The sequence below is a fragment of the Bidens hawaiensis genome, unplaced genomic scaffold, assembly GCF_021521415.1.
Source record: "Bidens hawaiensis isolate Kalapana, Puna unplaced genomic scaffold, B.hawaiensis_p1.1 tig00016565_1, whole genome shotgun sequence".
Taxonomy (NCBI): Eukaryota; Viridiplantae; Streptophyta; class Magnoliopsida; order Asterales; family Asteraceae; genus Bidens; species Bidens hawaiensis.
This window is the reverse complement of record NW_027492520.1, coordinates 66,158-79,417: the sequence shown is the minus strand read 5'-3', so window position 1 is coordinate 79,417 and position 13,260 is coordinate 66,158. Positions and strand designations below refer to the sequence as shown.

At 32.5% G+C, this 13,260-nt stretch overlaps 1 pseudogene; it reads right to left on the bottom strand.

The window, feature by feature from the left end:
• Positions 1 to 7,683: 7,683 nt before the first annotated feature.
• LOC143551755 (tryptophan--tRNA ligase, chloroplastic/mitochondrial-like) lies at positions 7,684 to 8,752 on the bottom strand (annotated as a pseudogene).
• Positions 8,753 to 13,260: the final 4,508 nt, after the last annotated feature.

The following is a 13,260-nucleotide window of genomic DNA, read 5'->3' as shown; positions in this document are numbered from 1 at the left end:
ATTGTGGTTTAGGCGCGTTTACATGTTGGGTATGAAAACTATCGTGATGTACACTATGTTCGTTTCAGCGGACTCTTTCCTCACCAAGGAAAACGCAGATCTGATCTTTTATTAGTTTCTTATTTTTGTTATGTGGTGTGATACTTGTGGGATAGCTTGCATTTGTATTCATCGTTAGTTAATTGTAGTAAATTAAGAATCTAATATGTAGTGTTGGTTGGTTAGAAACAATTTTAATATGAATGAATTGATATATAAATTAACACAGTATCCTTTATATGTTTTTATGTATTTGGTGTGTTACCATCTTGTTGGTCCGGTCCTGATAAATGGATATAATCTGTATTGGTTTGGGTTCGGCGGGTAAATACCCCAAAAACCTTTATGAAAACCGAAACCCGATTTTAGTTAAAGAAATAAACTGCAAACTGCAGGTTTTGCAGGTCAGAACATATATACATGAAAATGCAGGTTTTGCACTTGTATTCAACTGCAAACTGCATCTGTATTATGCTCGGCCGCAACCTATCTATATATTTAGTTAACTACTAAAATCAATTAGTTCTTGTGGATTAATTCTAAGGCCAAATAACTTGCATCTCTTTTAATAAAGATGTGTGCCTATCATGCGTTTGTTCGGTGTCGGTGAGAAGCTTTCATGTGGCATGACGGCATGGTTGAAGTGTTATATTGGCCATATTGTTCAAGTTTAATGGAAGGCAAATACCAGTTAAAGTAACTACCATTCTTGATTATGTGTGACATGTATAACTCGATGAATTATTAAGAGCTCGACTAGGCTCGAGCTCAGCTTGTTTTTGACTCTTGAGGGATTGAGCTCGGCTCATTTCGAGCTCTTTTTGTAAAGCTCGAGCTTGGTTAGTCAGTTTTTTTCAAGCTTAGGCTCAACTCATTTCTTATTTATTAAGTAATTTATGACTTAATGTACTTTTTTTAATTATTTTTATATACACTTTAAACAATTAGGTAATGTAAAACTATTACATAGGATTCTAAAAGTTGTAAAACTTAAAAACACACATGGTTCGAGCTCGGCCTCAATAACAATAATCATTTTTTTTCAATAAAAAGGCTTTATGCGTTAAAAATACTCTTTGGATGTTGACATTAAAACTAACTAAACGAACACGAGCTTAGCATATTCATGTTTGTTCTCTTAACTTTAACATGACAAACAATTGAACGCGAACAACCAACACAATTTTCTTGACAAAAATTAAGTTTTACCCATTGTGTTGGGCCTAAAAAGTTGCTAAAACTATACAATGCTACTAGAAATAATTTTTATGGTTTGTATGTCAAATCGCGAACCAAACCGTATGTTTAAGCATTCGAATAAGCTGTTCATAAAGTTTTTATATATATTTTATGGCTACTAGCTAGTTATGAGTCGCGAGCTTTATGAACAGCTTATTTGAATGCTTAAACATAATTATATAGTGTAATATGTGGAGAAATTAAAAACAAATTTGAAAATACCAAAGTTTGTTAAAAAGTAAACAAAAAAAGTATACTATGTGCACTTTTAAGAAAAATATATATGTTATTAAAGTTTAAAATTTAGTGAACAGAAAACGGTATTATAGAAACTATAAAATATAGCTTTGTATTATAGATCTATATTTTATGAGATTGGTGTGTTAGGGGAGGGTTATACTAAAAAGAAATAATTTTATAGGAATACTAGGAATAAATTATAACCATTGGATCATGTTAATTAATTGTTGAGATTTAAATTTACTAAAAACCTACATAGTTTTCTAAAATTACTCTTTAATCATTATAACCGACATAGTAGCTTAGAATTGTTCTTTCACTATCATTTGTAATGTCAGGTGTTAAAAATTTGTTGGTTCTTACCATTCCTAGGAAACTTCTTATTCTTATTTGAACATTTTTCTTGTGTGTTAATTGGATCATTAGAAATAAAATAATTTAATGTATATTTTTTACGTGTAATATGAACATGTCTGGATATAAAAATAGACTTGGTGTTACGAGGCAAAGAAAAATGATATTTCACTATTTATATAAGTTTTGGTTTTAGATTTTGTGTTACATGTGAAAGATTATCTTATACAAACAAAGTTTAAATTCTAGTTTTAGAAAGGGAAAAGTGAATATAAGCTTACATGCAAAACTCATTAAAACCACGTAGTTTTAATTAAATAGTTTTAAAAAATTAGCCTAGTGACAAGTGCAATTGCGCTCTATCTTCCATTTTCGTGTGTGTTGAGTCTTCTTTCATCCATGACATCTTCAACCATGGGTAAGTAGACGTACGGTCAGGTTTGGCTAGTTTTAACAAAAGTTATGGACCAACATATTAACTACGAGTTTAGAAAGCAATAAACAAAATTATCTGGGGTGGGTGACTCATTAGTTGGTTTTAGCGGTTTAAAACTTAAGTATTTGATTGTTCGAATCGATTTCTCTTTTCAAAATTGTAGTTTCTTCTCATAAAATGGTTCATGAATATAACGCAATTACGTCAAATTGCATATTGTACAAAATGAACAGTGAACCAAAGCGCCTAACTTGTTTCAGTTTAGACAGTTCTGTTGCTATCTACTGTTTATGAACAACTTATATAATCGATTTTAGTGGTGTATATGTTTTTCATTGCCTCGCCGTTTTATAATCCCGTTTTATAATTGATTTCACTCTGTATAATACGAGACGATACAAAAAGGCTCCATTAATTTTAAGTTGAAAGCAAGTTCTAAAACAATAGTTTAAACTTCATTTGTATGAGATATGTTTAACAAGAATTCCATTGATTTGGAACGACACATTCTAAAAATAGAATGTGAACTTCGTTGATATGAAGATAATCTTTAATGTTTAAACAAGAATTATTTAATGTTTAACAAGAATTATTTAATGTGAACTTCGTTTGTATAAAAGATAATCTTTCACCCGTGAAACAAATTCAAAAATAGAATTTATCCAAGCATTTTTAAAAATATATACATTGTATACTTTGTTTCTAGTGATTCATTTAACAAACAAGTCTCATAGTTGATATGAAGATTGATGGACAAAGTATTGAAGTCGGTGACTAACAGTTGTAGTTATTGTTGTTTTGTGTCTTGGAACTGGTCAACCGCCTTCGGATAAAGAATAGTAGACTTGATATTGTGACGAGTCTAACCGAAGAGGCTTAAGCGTGTTCCCACCACAGCGGTTGAAAGCTTTGATTTACCTTAACACTCAAAATTGTCACGTCAGCAGTTTCGTTTAAGTTTAAAAATAAAATAACCAATTTAGTTATCTTGTTTGTTGAACTTTTCATCCACAGGCTGTACGGCTATATGTAGTGAAAGAGGCTACAAAATGAGGATAGTTTGAACATGTGGCCAAGATGGGCGATATGTAGTAGGGGTGTGCACGGTTCGGTTCGGTTAATTTGGGTTAATAACCGGTATCAAACTTGGGCTGAAATTTTGCTTAATAATACATGAAATAAATGTTTAAATACATGAAAGGAATGCATAACTACATGAAATGAATAAATAAATATATGAAATTGAGATATTAGTACATGAAGTGGAGATATAAATACGTGAAAATGACAATATTAAACTATTAATACATATAATACATGAAATAGAGGGAAAAATGCTTAAAAATATTAAAAAATGAAGAGTTCGGTTCGGTTCGGTTAATTCGGTTTTCGATTATATCAGTTCAGTTTTGTCGGTTTTCGGTTCGGTTTTGGTTAACGATTCGGTTATTGCTCACCCCTAATATGTAGCATGGGTGTCAGTGTTGAAGCCCAAAACACGCCCACCCCACCTATAGTTGATCGCCACGTCACACATAGCCTAAACACAAGCATGCGACAAATACATACCCCCCCCCCCAACAAATCGCCCCTTTGTCACATAGGGGTGGTGTTCTCGCATACTAATGCAAACGAGCCGAGCTGCTCAAGATCGATTTGTTATAAAGCTCAATCAACTCGAGCTTAATCGAGCTCGGGCCTAAAAGTAATCCCGTTTAGAAAACCAACCGGAACTTCACTTATCGAGCAAGCTTAAACGAGTCTGTCATTTATATAGTTTCTTAAATGATACATTTAATAATTAATAATAAATATATATAATGTCATGAAAAAATAAATAAATATGATTATGTAATGTATATATATATATTATTTTATAAATAAAACTATAATAAAAAATAATATATAAAAAAATTTAAACTATATAAAAATTATTAAAAATATTTGATAAATAGTAAATAAGCCAAGCCCGATCCAAGCTCAAACTTAAAAATCTACTCACGAGTTAAGCTTGAGGTTTGAAAATATAACTCTAAACGTGCTGAGAGCTCAAGCAATGTGTAAGTTAAACAATCGGCTCGTTTGCACACACCTTGCCTAAAAGGTTTGAGGAGTGGCTGAAATGCGTGGGTTTGATTGATCAACATAAAATTGTTAATTGGTCTTACATTTGGCTGCGCCACATTCGGTGGGTTCGTGTACACCCGCTTCACAATTCTCACAGTATGTAAGAACTCCGAAGAGGGCACACACAAAACCAGCGATTGCGGCGCAACAAAAGATAGAGACCGATAAACACATTCCTATCGATCAATATCGAAACTCACGAACACGCAACCGTATAACGGGTCCGGTTACAAATATCTGAGATCGAAAAACAGCCAGTTAAATTTCAAACAGTTTATATTATTATTATTATTATTATTATAGAAGAAATGAACGGCTCATTACTGATTGAGCTACACACAATGGTGATGATGCAAACCTTAAATCAGTTTATAATTTATAGCGGCTGGAATCTGGATAATAGGTTTCGTTATTGGGCTTTTAAAGGAGTTTTGGGCTTTGGCAGTGGACCACTCAATCCATTTGTTTAAAGGTAGGTTTAACTTGAAAATTGATGTGTGTTAGTTCAAAACTTTAAATAGAGGTGCATAAATCGGGTTTTTTTAATGTCTGGAGGCGTGTTCGGGTATAGTCGAAGATTTTCTAATGTCTGGTTTCGGTTATGAAACATGGTTTGGGTATGACCGGGTATTGAAAAGTCCCAAGTCTGGCATAGAATGGGTATTTGAATACCCTACTTTCGGGTATTGGAAAAAAAAACATTATTTTCGGGGTAATGTAAAACTAATACATAGAATTATGAAAGTGGTAAAACTTAAAACACATAAGGCTCGAGCTCGAGCTCGATAATAATAATAACTTTTTTTGAAAAAAATGGTTTTATGCATTAAAAATATTCTTCGGACTTTGACTTGTAAAGTAACCAAACGAGCGCGAACAAAGCATATTCATGTTTGTTATCAATTTTAACCGAACAAACAATTGAACGCGAACGATTAAACCCACAGGTTTTTTTTACTATAATTAAATTTTAACTGGATATGTTGGGCCTAAAAAATTACTAGAACTACACTGTTACAAGAAATAATTTTGATGGTTTTTAAGTCGATCCGTGAACCAAATAATTAATAACGGTTTAGCTCCGGTTTGATTTCACGGTTTGAACTTTTGTAATAGATTATATATATAGCGATTAATTATCTAGCCTTTATTTGCTCATATTGCCTCTGTACAATAAAAATGCAATGGCTTTTCATTAAAAAAAGTATCATATGTGACAAGCAGTACAATATTTTTTTTAAAAAAAAATAATAAGATAGTTTACCTAATAACTAATAAGTAATGACACATAAAAATCCTGAAAAGTTCAATTTTGGTTATTTACATATTAGGCCCAAATCAAATATATTAGACCCAATAAAAAATAAAAAACTAAAAAATGTATAGCCTATTTTTAATGATCCGATTCGGTTTTTTCTAGACATAAATGAACGAATGGATAAGTGTATCTAATTGGTTTCCGGTAATTTTAACCCATTTGGTAAATGTATTAGACGAGTTTAAATTGTTTGTATTAATAATATGTAATGCTTTATACTTATAATGTATATATCGTATGAGACATTTTATAAATTGCCTTTCACGATTTGTGGCTTTGAAAAAAGGGATCAATAAAAGGCAACGAAGATGATACGTCTCGGTTACAAAAATAAGCCAGTTAGGGATGCAAACGAGCCGAGCCCGAGCTCAATCAGGCTTGAGCTCGGCTCGTTTAACTTACATAGAGCTCGGCTAATTTGAATCTCGGCTCGTGAGTAAATTTTCAAGCTCGAGCTCGGCTCGGATCTTATTAACTAATTTTCATATTTTTATTTTTCAATTATAGTTTTATATATAACATGGTATATATTATTTAGTTAACTTTTTTCATAACTATATATATTAATTAATAATTATTTATATATATATATATAAATACACACACACACATATATATATATATACTAGTCTTTAGCCCGCGTGTTACGCGGGTTTATTTAGGGTTTTTTCAAAAATAATTTTGAATATATAATTTGTTATATTAATTTAACTAATCTAGATGAACTATGTTTGTCGCTTTAAATGTCATTTTGGTTGAATTTTTTTTATTCCATCACGATGGGCGGTGGGGTGGAGTTTAATATCAACAATATGTAATTGGCTTATGTTTATTGTTTTTGTTGGTTGTATCATGTTAACGGTTTTGTTCTCTACTATGCAGCCAATCTCGGTGGTATCTTGTTAATTGGTTCTCATGCAAAATATCGGTCATATTTTTATACAAATAACATCAGTAATAACATCAGTGATATTGACCGATATTTCACCGATATTCCCGATATCAATGTTTTAAATCTTAATTTTCAACTTTTAGTGTTTAATATTGATGTTTTGAGTCTTAATTAGTTCTTACTTCAATTGTTAGTGTTTTGCAAGTTGCAAAAAGTATAATGTGTTAATAGTAGCAGAGTATACAGAATTGATAGTGTTAACGTGCTATATATAATATCAGTGCTCGATCGATAACCGATATTTTTTCACATTAATTGCTTAGGTTCTCTGTAGTCAAGTTGGTTCAATGTTTTTGTTTGTTTTATTTTCATCTTATCCCTTCCATACGTTGGATACATCAGTTTACTTATTACAATTCAAGAAAGGACAAAATGGGCGGACCGGATGAGCGAGCTAGACATCAATAAAACATAAAAAGAGAAATGTTCAAATTATACACTGTATTGGCCTTTGGTCATAATTATAAAGAACATTTGGTAGTCTTAGTAAGCCGTTTGACTATGATTTCTTTCATAAAATAATGTTTGTTTTTCAATTTTTTGTTCATTTGTTACATGAACAATCAAATGGCGTTATCATATAGTAGCAGTACAACAAGGAATGATAGTTAACATGTTGTATTACTAAAACGCAACATTCACAACAAAGCAGCAAGTTTTTCTATTGCTCTACAGAATTCAATAAATGGTTGGCATTTTTTTCATTAAAATCAAGAAATAATTAACCTAAGTAGTATAAACTTGTTATCAAAATCGAATCAGATCAAGCTTATACAATCTTGAGCCTAGAAAATATGCTCATTTGTTAAACGGGTATGAGCTTTGTTACGCTTGCAAGCAAAGACCGAAATAAGCATAATCAAAATATAAGCATCATTACCTTTATTCAATATACCAAATTAGTGCATAAAAACCTCTTAAAACATTTAACTCAAAAATATAGTTACTATTGAATTAATATAATTTCTGTAGCAAATGTTAACACTCTAAAAGTTTATATAGCTGTATACGATAAAGACGCACCGCCTTTCGTACTTTCTCGTTAAACTGGATCATTCTATTTAGCCAACCGATTGGTGTATCAAAGCTCAACAAAATGAGCACGAACATGAGATCGATTGCACAAATACAGAAGCTTGTCTAATAAATTGGAATTCTGTTTGCATATATATATATATATATATATATATATATAGGATACACAATAAAATTAATAAGATAAAACAATACTTAACAATAACATATCAACAAACGATGCACAAAATGACCTTTGAGGTGCCTATGCCACACGCCAAATAAAGAGCTGCAGTATCTCTAGTTGCTTTAGACAGTTGTTGGACATAATAGGATAGAGTTATCTGCCAAATTGACAAAACTTTGATTGATAAAGCAAATATTAATAGTAAATAAACTATAATCAACTAAAAATCTGTCGATTTTTAGCACGCATAACGCATGGAAGAGGAAAAAAAACAGAAAAATATCGCATAACTTGATTTCAAAAGGTCTTGATCCTTCAAACCAAATAAAAACATAAATAATAGATAAAATGTTTGCCTGCGGTGACACCCAATTTTTAATTGCCCCAAGATAATCCCAAGGTTTATAGATCCTGTTGGTTGGACACCAGACACAATTCTCATTCTGTTGACACATTTTAGGTTAAACACGGAAATTATTCATGACCAGAACTTTATATAACCACAGAAGAAATATAAAGCTATAACTTAGAAGAAATATAAAGTTATAACTTACCAATTACTTTATAGAGGTGGAGGAACTTTCTGAAACAGCAGGTTCAGTGGCTAACACGCTGCAATAGCATCGGAGACTGCTAACGCCTCCAATAACTGGAAGGTGCTTTTGATGAATCATCAGTAGTGTTCGTTATGGTTTACTTGTGATGCCACATGAACTGTTTCAAAATCGCCAACATTAAGAACTCTCGTTAGTATACTATATTCAAAGTTAAACAATACTTACAAAACAAATAGCATGTATGGAAAACTCGGGTTGGGCCGAACACCAGTTTAACCTCAATGCCCATGAATTGTTTAACAATTTTGAATTTTTATACTAAACAGCAGTTTGTGGTATATAAATCTTAAGAAAAAAAGATTACCATTAAACATTTTATAGACATCTTAATGGCATTATATCAAATACCTTGTAAGCATAAAAGTCTTCTAATCACTGAATATAATCAAGAACATTGATTCACATCACATACACGGATCAAAACATCATTTACAATCCCCAATTTGATTGAAAGTAGTATATCAAACAACAATTCACCATAATAAAGAATGCTACAATTAAAGAGAGAGTGAAATACGTGAAGCAAAGTTTTCTCCAAAATTAAAGCTATCTCACTCAATAAAGGAACCTAAATGCAATAAGTTGAACCTATTCTACCGTATATATGTGTATTTACACACATATTTTTGACGTATATGCATCAAGAAACTATACATTTAAACTTGATAATCAAACTATTAAGCATCAGGTATCAACAGATTAACCATAGCAGGAGTGAACAAAAAAGCAAGTAAAGTCTGAGTTATCAAAATATAATCGAGTAAAGTCTGACTTTACTCGAAATTTTAAGCATCAAAGCTAATACGGGGTTATCAAAAAAGCAATTAACGGATGTAAGTTAATGGTATGAGGCAAAATCACAATCCTGTTTAAATAGAGCATCGCAAAACATTCACCCCCTCGACTACTAGCAAAACTGCCATCAACATTCACCGCTATTTAGTAGGGAATTCTCAAATTAATAAAATTTGGTTCCAATTGAAAGCATCAAATTCTCTCACAGGATATTTAATTATATAAAATAGTATCCGTTAACCTGTAACAAATAATAAGATTTGAACCTCTAACCCGTAGTTTAGCTAGAAACTCGTATCTCGTAACCAGTAACTTGTCCTGACTCTAATCTGTGACCAGTAAACCGTAACCCGTAATTTAATTTAAATTCACATCCATTGAAGTTATTGTCTTAATTCTTCACCTTGAAATATTAATGACTGCTTTGGTACCAAATTGTCTGCTCGGTCTTAGTTGTGATATTCGAAATCAAATATTCCAAATCGAAATTTTAAGCATCAAAGCTAATACGGGGTTCTGATTTTGGGGAAGACGATGACGAGAGAGTGAATCAGAAATTACAGGTTGTTATGATTTGAATATGACACATGCTTGTTGGTCATCTATTGATCGATACTTCGCCATTGATTTCAGTGGTTAGAATGAAAGTTGTAAAAGCGTGTTTGGAAAGAAGGATGCATGGATTGAGGGTGTGGGCTTCAAGAATAATAAAATTTGAGATGTTATGACCCGTTAGCCCTGCTTGCGGTGCGCACATATGATGTATATATGTGTGAACCCTCGGGTGGGCAAAAGTGAAATTGCACTAATTTTGACGTTATTTTACTAATCTCGTGAAAATAACGTTAAAAGTGACGGACGGTTAATCAGGCATCATGTAGTGGCGTTGATAGCCGAAAGACAAGGGTACATGCACCGATCAGCCGGTGTCCCGATGATTGAGTGCTATGTGCCTTATGTCCAAGGCTTGATGCAAAACTACTATCGAGCCGGGGGTCTCACTGGAAGCAGCCTCTCTATCCTTATGGGGTAGAGGTAAGGCTGTCTACATCTTACCCTCCTCAGACCCTACTATAGCTTTACTATTGGTGGGATATACTGAGTACGATGATGATGATGATGATGATGATGATGTTATGACCCGTGTAAGATAACTCGGGTCAAACCGGGCTAAATCAATGAGGGTCTTTTATTTAGAAATTAAGCAACCTGGTGGATTTAGAAGGGGTGAGGAGCGATGTGAGAGCGACATGTAGGATTTTATGGTAGGTAATTATATAGATAGTTAGATATATATATATATATATATATATATATTAAGGATTCTAAGAGAACCATTTGAGAATTGAGAACTTTGAAAACCATTTTGGATCATTAAAAATATATTTAACAAATTATAAAATAAAATTTTAAAAAGTAAAAAAATACAAAATTCTTTTATTTTATACATGTTTCATAAAAAAACTTAGTATTATACACATGTGTATAATTTCATTTAATCTCTGGTTGCGTAATGTACACATATGCACATTATCATTTACCTTAAATTATACATATGTGTATAAAAAACATGTATGCACACATTATACATATATGTTTTAATTAGGTAAACTGAGACATTTTTCTATGAAACTGGGATGATAAATAAGAATTTTGGTTTTTTTTATTTTTGAATTTTTTTTTACTTTATGTTTTTTTTGGGATTTGTGGTCGAAAATGGTTCTCAAATTTCAAATGGTTCTCACATGATCCTGATCCTATACATATATATATATACACACACGATCTCAATTAGGCTCGCGAGCCGGATCGAGCTCGATAAGTGAAGCTTGGGTTTGGGCTCGTTTATTAAACTAGCTTAATTTTAGGCTCACGCTTGGGCTCGTTTAAGCTCAGCTCGATCGAGCTTTTTGACGAGTCGATTTTGAGTAGCTCGTGAGCAACTCGGATCGTTTGCACCCCTAATAACTATAATTAGAATTTTCTGAAATGAGACTAACTTAGTTTCATATCATATAAAAATTGAGATTATATAGTACGTTTTAAAAAGACTTTTGAGGAAAAAAAAGACTTACGATGTGATCCTACACCGCTGCTCAATACTACAATACCATAGTGTATCAACTCTATCACATGGGGATTACTAACGTTTCTCTCACATCATGACATAAGTAAGCAGCTCTTATCGTATTCGCCAAAACCTCACTAACTAATCTTTACGGTGGTCAATCAATTAGATACTTAATTCACAAATACGATTTTGGTGTATTTAGTAGGAAAATCAGGCATCATAAATGAAATATATCATATGTTAAAGATCATATATGCGTGCAGGTATGAATCTATAATATATATTTCTCTAACATATACCGCATTCTCGACAACAATTTAGTAATATTATCATAGTATATAATTGAAAAGACTTAAAACTCTACACTCCTTTAACATATAAAGAAGGTAGTATATTTGACTATATTTGTAAAAACACATACAAATCTATTCATATCTATACACAAATTCGTCTCTATTCATCGCCATACTCTTACGCTTTGTTCTTGAATTTTTTAACCAAGGAAAGAAAAGGAAAGGAGAGGGAAGGATAAGAAAGAAAAAGAAAGAGAAGGAAATTTTTTTAATTATGTGTGTTCTTGAGTTGTATGTTATTCTTAGTAATCAGCCCACTTTTGAGAGTATAATTTATTGAAAAAAACATCAATGTAATCCTTCCTAACCCCTCCTACTCATTTCCTTTCCATCCTAAAAAAAACTAAAGAACACCCATTTTTTAATTATCCTTAGTTTTCCTTTTCTTTCCCTCCTTTAAAAAAACTCAAGAACAAGACGTTAGGACATATTTGACAACTCTCTCTCTCTCCAAAACTTAATCTTCATTTCTATTGATTTGCAACAATAAGACATGAGATCCAAGTATTTCTTGTGATTTCTGCTCACTAGTTATACGAATTGATCCAAACAAGTTGTTAGATGCATTTTGAAAAGCTACATCATCCGCGAGAATCACCTAGATGAAGAACCAAAGGACAACCATGCAGCGTAGAAAGCAACCCTCAATCCCAAGGTATAACCTTCATGCAAAAGCTAACAAGTCCGTCACAACAACAAAAGCATATGAAGAAGCACAGAAACACCCAGCCCAACGCGAACGCGAACAGACCATCAACGAAAACAAAAATCGAATAAGGTAACAATGTCTTCATGGACATCAGACTCACATGTTTGCAAAATACGATGACAACGTATAGTTATCTAGCTTGATAACTATTCATTGTCTTCGTATCTTGTAGACGCATCAGTACGATGTCGATAAAAGCGTTGTTGCTTTGCACGATCTTTATGTCCGCTGACGGCCTATGAAGTAGACATTGTGCAGGGTTTTTCCTTGCTCTTTCATATGCTTTTTTTTGTCGGACTTGATAAATTTTGCATGAAGGATATAGCTGGCTTGATAACTATTCATTATCTTTGTATCTTGTAGACGCATCAATATGATTTCGATGAAAGCGTTGTTGCTTTATACAATGATTTTTGGTGCCGGATGGTCTGTTTGTGAAAGAGACATTGGAATGGGTGTTTCTTTGCTTCTTCATATGCTTTTGTCGTCGGCAGCTTTTGCGTGAAGGTTATAATAACATGGGAATCAAGGAAGTTTGAGGGTTGCCTTCATATGCTTTCGTCTCCATTATCTGGCTTCATGAAAGAAATGCTTGACTAGGTGGTTTTGTGCTCCTTCATCTACTTTTGTTGTGACATTGTTGTAAGACTTATTAGCTTTTGCGTGAAGGTTATAGCTGGGGATCAAGGAAATTTGAGGCTTGCTTTCTATGTTGCGTGGTCGTCCTTTGTGTTCTTTGTCTCCGCCATCTTGCTTTCTACACTAGAATTGCCCAACGAGTTATTCAGTGGTGTATAGGGTATATTGTA